This window comes from Dendrobates tinctorius, unplaced genomic scaffold (genome assembly GCF_039654945.1).
Source record: "Dendrobates tinctorius isolate UK_male_01 unplaced genomic scaffold, ASM3965494v1 ptg000019l, whole genome shotgun sequence".
NCBI classification, from domain to species: Eukaryota; Metazoa; Chordata; class Amphibia; order Anura; family Dendrobatidae; genus Dendrobates; species Dendrobates tinctorius.
Genome location: NW_027361687.1, coordinates 26,488,330 through 26,501,077, shown reverse-complemented (window position 1 = coordinate 26,501,077; position 12,748 = coordinate 26,488,330). Strand labels below are relative to the sequence as shown.

The 12,748-nt window shown below is 42.8% G+C and overlaps 1 protein-coding gene across 5 annotated transcripts in view; it reads left to right on the top strand.

Annotated features, from left to right (window-relative positions):
- Positions 1 to 12,748, top strand: part of CCDC9B (coiled-coil domain containing 9B) — a 138,668-nt gene that overhangs the window by 109,443 nt on the left and 16,477 nt on the right. The gene's annotated exons all lie outside the window — the stretch shown is intronic.

The following is a 12,748-nucleotide window of genomic DNA, read 5'->3' as shown; positions in this document are numbered from 1 at the left end:
CGATATTTCTCATTTTTTGCATACTGTTATTACTATTATTTTATTTTTATTTTACTCACTTAGAGAGCCATTAATTCCACAGCACACAGTACCACACATCACCCTGGTGAGGGACTTCAGCTGTGCCAGGTGACAGAGAACAATGTTACGGTGACTGTACTCTTGGACTCAGGGAGTTTGGTGACCCTATTACCTACCACACTTTCGCATCTGCTATTCCCTGGGACAAGGGTGGGCGGTAAAGTGCATTCTGGGAGACACCAAGATCTCATAGCCCAGTTCGACCTTCATACACGTTGACACATTGTGCACTCTAGTATACAGCATAAATCACTTTCTATCTTCCAAAATAAGCAGACTGTTCTCTGTAGTCTAACTTGTTTATTGGTGAACAGTATAGAACATGCGGTAAAACTATAAAGAATACAAACGACATGGGTTAGTATTGGGCAGATGATCATACAGCTAACACAATTACAGGAAGTATTCAGTGTGATGCAAACTTCACATGGAATACACAGGTGTCAAATTACATCTACTGTGCACTGACTGCCGTACAGTTAATAACATCTCTGTAACACTGCATTGCAAGAAAAGACATTAATCTTACCAGATATGCTTTACTCGGATACCGAACTCAAGTAGGGGAGTCACAGGAGGACCGATAAACACGTGCATCCTATGATATACACAGAAGAAAATGGCATCTTCTCATCCCAGAATACATTGCTTCAATCCCACAATGCATTGCTCTGTTAAACACACAGGCTGCAAAGCTATTTAAGACACGGCTATAAATTCAGCCACCACTAGATGGTGCTAACTAAACCAGCACATAATGCAAACATATTCGCCCTATATTCAGAGGGCAGAAAACTCCCCGCTTGGCATTAACTAATGCCACTTCATTTTCCAGGTTTGGAGCGGTAAAGGAGTACTTGCAGTGGTGCCAACCTTTACAAGACTTCTGACTGGTGGGTGATGTTGACTTGTAAGACTGAGCCACATGAATTTATGAAGCAATGGCACAAACAATCGAGTTCCAGATTGAAAACCTGCTGAAATGATGGGATTTGAGGTGATTGTCTGAAGTCACCGTACCTAGAGCGGATACCTGAGGGCGGATTTCTTCATCTGCATCTGGATCTACCAGCTCAAAGGTGTCTGTTTCGTCACTGTAAGGCATAGAACGGTATAGGAATGCAGGGCCCGTAAACCAGGTTGTGTCCTTAAGGTGTCTAAATTCAACAGATCTAGTTGCGTGGTTCGCAGGATTGTGGTGTGTGGACACATAGTGCCACTGTTTAGGGCAAGTGGATCTCCTGATCCTTAGCACCCGATTGCTGACGTAAACATAAAGGCATCAAGTTTCGTTGCAAATGTACCCAAGCACTACCTTGCTGTCTGAGTAAAACTCAACATCCTTGATTTCCAGGTCAATCTCTGTTGAGATAAGTTCAGCTAACTCTACTGCTAGCACAGCCGCACAGAGTTTCAGTCTGGGTATTGTGTGCTCCTGGACTGGCGCTAGTTTTGCCAGGCTCATAAAAAGCCTTACATGGCATTGTTCCTTGATGTCAGTAGTTTTCAGATATGCTTTGGTTGAGGCATGGCAGAAGATACAGAGCCATTGTGTCTTGACTCCTGTTGATTGCACGAAAGCGTATGGTCATGCCACGTAAAGATCTGACAAGGATTCTAAAGATTTCTTCCATCTTACCCACAAATCTCTCTTCTCCATGGGAAGCGGATCATCGCATTCAGACATCTCTAGGGTGACGTCTCTCAACATCATTTTACCATGGATAGTTACAGGGGTTACAAATCCTAGAGGATCGTCAGGCTGTTTATCACGGACAAGACTCCTCTACGTGTGAAAGGTTTTTCTTCTTCATTGATCCGAAAGATAAATGCTCTTCAAATCTGTTGGAATAATGCATATTGATCTGTATGTATTGCAACAACTACTACTGTACTGTTTTATATATTGTGCATATTGTGAGATTGTTAACAAAGTTCACTGAAAAAAAAAAAACAGACAGGATGCCCCCTCCTTCTCTTCCCTTCTTACTGTTGTAATGCTCCCATGCTGCAAGCCACAGCAGATACCAGACTGATCACATTTCATGCTGTAAGCTGTTCAACCTGGATATGAATAAATCTACATTCTGTGTTGCTGACTCTGGATGTTATGCTGATTAATCCGCTGCTAACAAAATCCCAGAGCAAACCAACACTCCGTTGCATGGGAAGTGAGTCTGTGTCTAAATCCAAGTCTTTTAGATCAGTTGAATAATCTTAAGAGAGAAAAGCTGCCATCATTTTTTGGATGTTGGAAGCAATTTTGTGCAGCCTCAAATTGGACAAAGCGAGCATTTCTTGTGTCCTCTTTAGGAGACTGACTGTCGATTCATCTGTGGGTGTGGACTTCAAGCACTCGTCCACGTAGAAATCCTTCTCCACAAACGTGGACCTGTACTTTGCTTCGCCCTCTCTGGCTGAATGTCTAAGACCATAGATGGCGACAGCAGGGGAAGAAAAACCTCAAATAGTTTCTATGTTCTTTTTTGACAAGGAAACAATGAAACATCTGTTGCATGTCAGCCATGAATGCCACTGTATCTTTGCGGAAGCGAAGAAGTACTCCTAAAAGTCTGTTGTTGAGGTCTGGGCAGGACAAAAAGACATTGTTTAGCGAGACACCTTCATATCAGGAGCTTGAGTCAAATACTACTCTTATCTGACCAGGTTTCTTAGGATGATACATGCCAAAAATGAGTAGGTACCAACATTCCTCGGAATTTTGAAGTACAGTTGCAATTTCTGCACGGCCATTCTGAAGTATTTTCTCCATGAAGGCAAAGAAGTGCTCTCTCATTTCAAGTGCCTTCTGAAATTTGCGTTTGAGGGAGGCAAATCGACCATAGACAGGTTCTCTGTTGTTGGGTAAGCGTTGCCTCTGGGGTTTAAATGGTAGAGGGGCCATCCAACTCTTTGACTCATCTCTTACCATCTGTCAATCCATGATGTTCAAAAACAGTCTGTCTTCTATGGACATTGCTACCTTGTTGTCTTCTCTTGTTCTGTGGAAAGCTGTGCACCCTATGTGATCTTGGTCGCCGTTACATGTGTGGTCTTCACAGGAAGGATCAGCTAACCGACAAGGTAGAGGAGCATTGTGTGGCAACTCTTTTACCAGGAAGCTACTCTTACACGGCTGGAAGAGAGATGGATGTCCATTTTCAACAGTATTGGTAAGCATGCTGTTGACTAAGGCCGGCTTGTGTGCTCCTCCTAGGCAGACATCTCCTTTGATGACCCATCCAAGGCCGTGCCTCTGTTCGTACGGAGCATTCCTGGAGCCGTTTATACATTCTCTAGCCCTGTGGACCTGTACTATATCCCTTCCCAGAAGTAGAGCTATTGGGGTTCCTGGACCCATCTCAGGTATCAGGTGGGCTATAAGCTTTAGATGGGGGTGATGTGTCGCCACCTCCCGTGAAGGTATTTCTGACCTGTTGTCAGGAATCTGGTTGCACTCCAGGATGGTTGATAACGATAGGCAGGTTTGGCCATCTATGGACTCCACCTTGTATCCGGTAGCATTTCTCCCCGCCATCTCAACGGTACCTGAACACGTCCTCATGGGAGAACCAGGGCCTACAATGCTGAAGTTGTCAAAGAAGATGGACTAGGGACCTGTTACTTTGGTCATCCAGGATTGCGTATATCTTGAGGGCTTTGTCCTTGTGGCCTGCAGGATAGACTCGGACAAGGCAGATTTTTGAACAGGACCTTCCTCCTGTGAGTCCCTTACAGATCTCCATACATTTAGAGCTAACCTCAGGGGTGTCTTCGTCTGTGTCTTTCTGCTTCTCATCGTGCTCCTCTGCTTGTGACAACACTCGTGGAGTTGATCCAGGGTGCATGGCTGTATTGTGATTCGTGCTGCTGCATTCTGCACATTTCACGCTAGCTTCACAGTTCCTCGCGAAGTGAGAGGTTGTGGCACAACATTTGAACCGGATGTTGTTCTCCTTGAGGAAACCTTTGCGATCCTCTAAAGACTTCTCCCTGAAGGCTCTGCATTTTAGAAGAGGATGTGGTTTCTTCTGTATTATTATTATTATTTATTGTTATAGCGCCATTTATTCCATGGCGCTTTACATGTGAGGGGGGTATACATAAAAACAAGTACAATAATCTTAAACAATACAAGTCATAACTGGTACAGGAGGAGAGAGGACCCTGCCCGCGAGGGCTCACAATCTTCAAGGGATGGGTGATAATACAGTAGGCGAGGGTAGAGCTGGTCGTGCAGCGGTTTGGTCGATCGGTGGTTACTGCAGGTTATAGGCTTGTCGGAAGAGGTGGGTCTTCAGGCTCTTTTTGAAGGTTTCGATGGTAGGTGAGAGTCTGATATGTTGTGGTAGAGAGTTCCAGAGTAGGGGTGATGCGCGAGAGAAATCTTGTATGCGATTGTGGGAAGAGGAGATAAGAGGGGAGTAGAGAAGGAGATCTTGTGAGGATCGGAGGTTGCGTGCAGGAAAGTACCGGGAGACGAGGTCACAGATGTATGGAGGAGACAAGTTGTGGATGGCTTTGTATGTCATGGTTAGGGTTTTGTAATGGAGTCTCTGGGCAATTGGGAGCCAGTGAAGGGATTGACAGAGGGGAGAAGCTGGGGAATAGCGGGGGGACAGGTGGATTAGTCGGGCAGCAGAGTTTAGAATAGATTGGAGGGGTGCGAGAGTGTTTGAGGGGAGGCCGCAGAGCATGAGGTTGCAGTAGTCAAGGCGAGAGATGATGAGGGCATGGACTAGGGTTTTTGCAGATTCTTGGGTGAGGAATGAACGGATGCGTGAAATATTTTTGAGTTGAAGTCGGCAGGAAGTGGAAAGGGTTTGAATATGTGGTTTGAAGGAGAGATCAGCATCAAGGATTACTCCGAGGCAGCGAGCTTGTGGGACTGGGGAGAGTGGGCAGTCATTTACTGTAATTGATAGGTTCGTAGGGGGGGTCACGTGAGATGGGGGAAAGATGATGAATTCTGTTTTGTCCATGTTGAGTTTCAGATATCTAGTGGAGAAGAAGGATGAAATAGTGGACAGACATTGAGGGATTCTGGTTAGTAGGGAGGTGATATCTGGTCCAGAGATGTAGATCTGTGTGTCATCAGCATAAAGATGATACTGAAAGCCATGAGATTCTATGAGCTGTCCCAGGCCAAAGGTGTAAATAGAGAACAGCAGGGGCCCTAGGACTGAACCTTGTGGGACTCCGACAGATAGGGGGCGAGGTGAGGAGGTGGTGTGTGAGTGGGAGACGCTGTAGAGGACAATGTTTACTGACATCCTGAGGCTTGCTCTCGTCCGGAGGAGGCTTATTCACGTTGTGAGGAGGGCCTGTGGAAGCAATGTTAGTTTTTTGGACTGCCACGGATGTCCTACTGGGTTTGACACCGGGGGCAGTGGAACACGACAGAGTAAAGTCAAAGCTAGGGTCATTTCCAATCCTAGATTGTTTGGTGACAAAATCAACAAACACAGTGAAAGGAGGGAATGATACATTATGATTCTGTTTATACTCTGAACCACACGTAATCCACTCTTCGCGATTTTCGTTGGCGTCTGCCTGTGCGCGCCCCCCGGACGGTCACTCTTGGTGTAGGTATGTCACATGTGTTCCACATAGATTGGGTATATGAGTATTCCAAATGGCAACATATGCAGACCATTTTCAATGCAGATAAAATCTTGAAAAAGGCTTAATAGCCGAAACGTTGATTTTCTGTCTGCATAACACTGGTCTCCCTATATCATATTATGCCCTCTTTGGATGAATAAATAATTGATTCATATTATACTGTGTGCCGAGGTTTTTTTAAAAAATGTTTTAAAAAATTCATCAAGTCTTTCCCACACTTTACGTAGACCTGTGCGAGGATGCTTTACATTAATGTCTCTCAGTCTTTTAGCATGCTCGACCGACTCACTTTCGAGCCACTTTACCAGGAGAGCTAACTCCTCACTACAAGAAAGGTCCAGGCCATGACTGGTGTTCCGGAACGAGGCTCGCCAGGACCTATAGTTCTCGGGTTTGTCAGTGAACTGTACAAGTCCCTTTGTAACTAGTTCTCGACGGGTAAAGAACTTTGCAATGTCCATGGTGACTCTGTCAGTGCTGTCATGAGCTTGTGTATTACAGTCATGTCTAGTGTGTGGTGTGTCAGTATACCTGTAAGACACTTCTGACTCTGGATAGTCTGTGCAGTACCTTCTCAGTGAAAATGGTGGCTCTTTAAAGCGGGATGGGAGCTGTACCTTCTTTTCAGTGGAACGGTAGCTGTGGTCAACATCTCTGTGCTGGACGTTTCCCCGCCTATGGTAGTGAAGTTCGGGGTTGGATCTCTGTTAATCGGCATAGGCTGATCGATATGATGCGCCAGGGCTGTCATCTACACTGTAATGTTGACGGACGTACTTTGCAACCCGTTGCGCTGGATCTTGCTGCTCTAGATCTGGTCTGAGAATGCTGCTTCATCTCTCAGAATCAGGATTCTTCGTAGCTTTCAAACACTCAGCCTTAGCTATTGCAGCTGCTGTCTCTTTGCCGCAAGTCTTTCTCTCTCTGCCTGCAAACGTGCGGCTTCTGACTCTTGCTCTGCCTGCAGACGCACCCTCGCTGCCTCTTGCTCTGCTTGTCTCAGCTTTAGATGCATCTCTCATTCGGCGAAGGAGGACCTTGCTTTGGCTGCTTCGGCCTCGGCACGAGCGACAGCAGCGAGCTCTGCTATTGACAAACTGCCGGAACTTGCTCGTGACCTCGTTTTGAGTGAGGATGTGCTGTTTCAAGACATTGTGTGCTTAGCAGCGTACTGCTAAATATACTGGCGGGAAACTGAGTATGTGTGGCGGGCTTCTGCGTGGCGGGAAAGCTGAAGCACTTGTTGGCGGGCTGCACTCTTGGTACTTGTGACAGTATGGTGGCCGTTGTAGTATCTACAGGCAGTGCGGTGTGGGTACAAGCAGCTCCTTAAGTCGTATTCACTATCGCAGGCGTCTAGCATCTGTTTTACTGATCTGCCTTCATACACGTTGACACGGTGTGCACTCTAGCATACAGCATAAACCACTTTCTATCTTTCAAAATAAGCAGACTGTTCTCTGTAGTCTAACTTGTTTATTGGTGAAGAGTATAGAACATGCGGTAAAACTATAAAGAATACAAACGACATGGGTAAAAAAGGTGAGCTGAATATATTCGTTTTTAAACGACATGGGTAACTATTGGGCAGATGATCACACAGCTAACACAATTACAGGAAGTATACAGTGTGATGAAAACTTCACATGGAATACACAGTTGTCAAATTACAGTTGTGACCAAAAGTATTGACACCCCTGCAATTTTGTCAGATAATACTCAGTTTCTTCCTGAAAATGATTGAAAACACAAATTCTTTGGTATTATTATCTTCATTTAATTTGTCTTAAATGAAAAAACACAAAAAGAATTGTCCTAAAGCCAAATTGGATATAATTCCACACCAAACATAAAAAAGAGGGTGGACAAAAGTATTGGCACTGTTCGAAAAATCATGTGATGCTTCTCTAATTTGTGTAATTAACAGCACCTGTAACTTACCTGTGGCACCTAACAGGTGTGGGCAATAATTAAATCACACTTGCAGCCAGTTGACATGGATTAAAGTTGACTCAACCTCTGTCCTGTATCCTTGTGTACCACATTGAGCATGGAGAAAAGAAAGATCAAAGAACTGTCTGAGGATTTGAGAAACCAAATTGTTGTGAGTTCATTCTCTGGTTCACCAGTTGTGAGTTCTCCTTTCAGACTTCAACCCGTACTATCCGTCGGCGTCTGAATGAAAAGGGACTGTATGGTAGGAGACTCAGGAAGACCCCACTTCTTACCCCGAGACATAAAAAAGTCAGGCTGGAGTTTGCCAAAACTTACCTGAAAAAGCCTAAAACGTTTTGGAAGAATGTTCTCTGGTCAGATGAGACAAAAGTAGAGCTTTTTAGGCAAAGGCATCAACATAGAGTTTACAGGAGAAAAAAACACGGTCCCTACAGTCAAACATGGCGGAGGTTCCCTGATGTTTTGGGGTTGCTTTGCTGCCTCTGGCACTGGACTGCTTGACCGTGTGCATGGCATTATGAAGTCTACCAACAAATTTTGCAGCATAATGTAGGGCCCAGTGTGAGAAAGCTGGGTCTCCCTCAGAGGTCATGGGTCTTCCAGCAGGACAATGACCCAAAACACACTTCAAAAAGCACTAGAAAATGGTTTGAGAGAAAGCACTGGAGACTTCTAAGGTGGCCAGCAATGAGTCCAGACCTGAATCCCATAGAACATCTGTGGAGAGATCTAAAAATGGCAGTTTGGAGAAGGCACCCTTCAAATATCAGGGACCTGGAGCAGTTTGCCAAAGAAGAATGGTCTAAAATTCCAGCAGAGCATTGTAAGAAACTCATTGATGGTTACCGGAAGTGGTTGCTCGCAGTTATTTTGGCTAAAGGTTGTGCAACCAAGTATTAGGGTGCCAATACTTTTGTCTGGCCCATTTTTGGAGTTTTGTGTTAAATGATCAATGTTTTGCTTTTTGCTTCATTCTCTTTTGTGTTTTTTTCATTTAAGACAAATTAAATGAAGATAATAATACCAAAGAATTTGTGTTTGCAATCATTTTCAGGAATAAACTGAGTATTATCTGACAAAATTGCAGGGGTGTTAATACTTTTGGGCACAACTGTACATCTACTGTGCACTGGGTGCCGTAGAGTTAATAACATCTCTGTAACACTGCATTGCAAGAAAAGACATTAATCTTACCAGGTATGCTTTACTCGGATAATGAACTCAAGTAGGGGAGTTACAGGAGGACAGATAAACACGTGCATCCTATGATATACACAGAAGAAAATGGCATCTTCTCATCCCAGAATACATTGCTTCATTCCCACAATGCATTGCTCTGTTAAAGACACAGGCTGTAAAGCTATTTAAGACACAGCTATAAATTCAGACACCAATAGATGGTGCTAACTAAACCAGCACATAATGCAAACATATTTGCCCTATATTCAGAGGGCAGAACATTCCGTGTCCCACCTAATAGAAATTCTTGAGAATTATAGCATGCTATTGTTATTGGATGAGATTTTCCTTTCTTCTGTGACATATGGGCTAAAGCCAATATAGACAATAATAAAAAATGGAGATACTTAGAACATAATTTGGCCAATTCATGCATGCCCAGAAGACAACTACAAGGTGATCTCCGGTTTGCTGGGAACCTGACTAATGTGAAAACCTCTCTTAGGTTAAACTTGAATTTATGGGTAGGTTCCTATTGCAATTAAAACTGCCACAACCTGGAGGGTGGAGTGCTCAGTCATCAAACTAATCTACAAATAACAAAAGACTGACTGTCACATCTAAAACAGAAAACTAGTGTGTGAAGTCAACAATGTGGTTGCCACTAGGAGGTAGTCTCAGAAGAGGTGACACAGAACTGGTCACTTCCCCTCACAAAAATACAGGTCAGAACATTCCTGGAAATTGTAGGCTATTACAGGAGGTTTGTCACTAAGTTTGACATAAAGCAGCGCCTTTAACTGTGGTATCGTAAAAGTAGTAACGTACAAAAAATACATAACCAAAGAGATTTTTTTTAAGAATCTCATAAATAACCTTTATTGATTGTAAAATAAAACATTACAAGGGGGAAATACCACAAAGAATAAATTGAAAACATATACGGTATAAACATTCAAAATGGTGAGAGGAATAGATAGATGTTAAGAGTGTAGATAAACACTTCACCATGCACATATCTTATTGTGCCATAAAAGCACACAAAGAAGAAATATTTGTCTGCTAAGCGTTGTGAGATGTATCTGTGCACTTTATCTGTTATGTAATGTCCCAAAGAGATGTAGCATAAATTACTGAGTAAAGTGCACCAGTGCATACATAATATACACACAGCTATAGTCAAAAGTAAACATACATTTATACAGTATATACAGCTCTGGCAAAAATTGAGAGACCACTTCCAAATGTCCAGTTTGTCTGATTTTTCTCTTTATAGGTATATTTTTGAGTAAAATGTAAATTGTTCTTTTAGTCTATAAACTTCTGACAACATGTCTCCGAATTCCCAAGCAGTAAATTTTGTATTTTTTTTTCTGAAAAAGAAAAATGGTCAAAATAAAAATAAACAAAAACAGTGCTTTCCGACCTCAATTAATGCAAAGAAAACAAGTTCATAATCATTTAGAAACAACAATACTAATGTTTTAACTCAGGAAGAGTTCAGAAATCAATATTTAGTGGAATAACCATGATTTTTAATCACATCTTTCATGCGTCTTGGCATGCTTTCCACCAGTTTTTCACACTGCTTTTGGGTGACCTTATGCCACTCCTGGTACAAAAATTTAAGCAGTTCTTCTTTGTTTGATGGCTTGTGATATGTATATATATATATATATATACACTCACTGGCCACTTTATTAGGTACACCTGTCCAACTGTGTGTTAAGACTTAATTTCTAATCAGCCAATCACATGGCGGCAACTCAGTGCATTTAGGCATGTAGACATGGTCAAGACAATCTCCTGCAGTTCAAACCGAGCATCAGTATGGGGAAGAAAGGTGATTTGAGTGCCTTTGAACGTGGCATGATTGTTGGTGCCAGAAGGGCTGGTCTGAGTATTTCAGAAACTGCTGATCTACTGGGATTTTCACGCACAACCATCTCTAGGGTTTACAGAGAATGGTCCGAAAAAGAAAAAAAATCCAGTGAGCGGCAGTTCTGTGGCCGGAAATGCCATGTTGATGCCAGAGGTCAGAGGAGAATGGGCAGACTGGTTCGAGCTGATAGAAAGGCAACAGTGACTCAAATTGCCACCCGTTACAACCAAGGTAGGCAGAAGAGCATCTCTGAACGCACAGTGCGTCGAACTTTGAGGCAGATGGGCTACAGCAGCAGAAGACCACACTGGGTACCACTCCTCTCAGCTAAGAACAGGAAACTGAGGCTACAATTTGCACAAGCTCATCGAAATTGGACAGTAGAAGATTTTTAAAAACGTTGCCTGGTCTGATGAGTCTCGATTTCTGCTGCGACATTCGGATGGTAGGGTCAGAATTTGGCGTAAACAACATGAAAGCATGGATCCATCCTGCCTTGTATCAACGGTTCAGGCTGGTGGTGGTGGTGTCATGGTGTGGGGAATTTTTTCTGGGCACTCTTTGGGCCCCTTGGTACCAATTGAGCATCGTTGCAACGCCACAGCCTACCTGAGTATTGTTGCTGACCATGTCCATCCCTTTATGACCACAATGTACCCAACATCTGATGGCTACTTTCAGCAGGATAATGCGCCATGTCATAAAGCTCGAATCATCTCAGATTGGTTTCTTGAACATGACAATGAGTTTACTGTACTCAAATGGCCTCCTCAGTCACCAGATCTCAATCCAATAGAGCATCTTTGGGATGTGGTGGAACGGGAGATTCGCATCAGGGATGTGCAGCCGACAAATCTGCGCCAACTGTGTGATGCCATCATGTCAATATGGTCCAAAATCTCTGAGGAATGCTTCCAGCACCTTGTTGAATCTCTGCCACGAAGAATTGAGGCAGTTCTGAAGGCAAAAGGGGGTCCAACCCGTTACTAGCATGGTGTACCTAATAAAGTGGCCAGTGAGTGTATATATATATATATTTATATATATATATATACACATACTGTTTACAGTCAGGGCTGAAAGTGTTGGCACCCTTGAAATTGTTCCAGAAAATGAAGTATTTCTCTCAGAAAATTATTGCAATTATATGTTTTGTTATACACATGTTTATTTCCTCTGTGTGTTTTGGAACAATTAAAAAAAAAAATGGTGCGGACAAAATTGTTGGTCTCTTTCCATAATTGTGGATAAACAGCTAAGTTTCAAGCAAGTGATGCTCATTCAAACTCACCTGTGGCAAGTAACAGGTGTGGGCAATATGAAAATCACACCTGAAACCAGAAAAAAAGGCATAAGTTTGTCCAATTTGCCCTTTCTTTCTTAGTTTTTTTGTCTTGTTCCAATGCACACAAAGGAGATAAACATGTGCATAACAAAACATGTGTAATTGTAATAATTTTCTGGGAGAAATACTTCTTTTTCTGAAAAAATGTCAAGGGTGTCAACACTTTTGGCCATGACTGTGTAAGATTGTCTTAGGGTTCTTCCAATATCACCTAACAAATATCTAACATGCATGGTCATTTCTTTCCCTAGAGAATGTAGTACCTACATTTAACAAAACAAAATGTTGGTAAAATTTGTAAGTTATGTTGATTTTTTAAGCTTTGGTGGTATCTGTGCAGAAGAGAACCTTGTGGCTTTCTTTACAAAGATCAATATTTGAGGACTCTCAATAAGTTTTATAAAAATAGACAAAACTGTGTATCACTTTTTAGGAGAGGAAAACCTCCAGAAAGGTCAAATGCGTTTATCGAGATGTGTTGGCAGCGGATTACTCATGATACTCTCCAAGCATTTGACCACAGAGCTTCTTTATTCTGGAACAAACAGGAACAATATATGATAAGCTTAATAGATCATGAATAAATCATTTGTGTGTCTCTATCTGTGCAGTATCTACAGCAGGCTGCTTCTCTCATATACAGACACAGGAAAACAGGAAATGCAGTCACATGCTCTCCC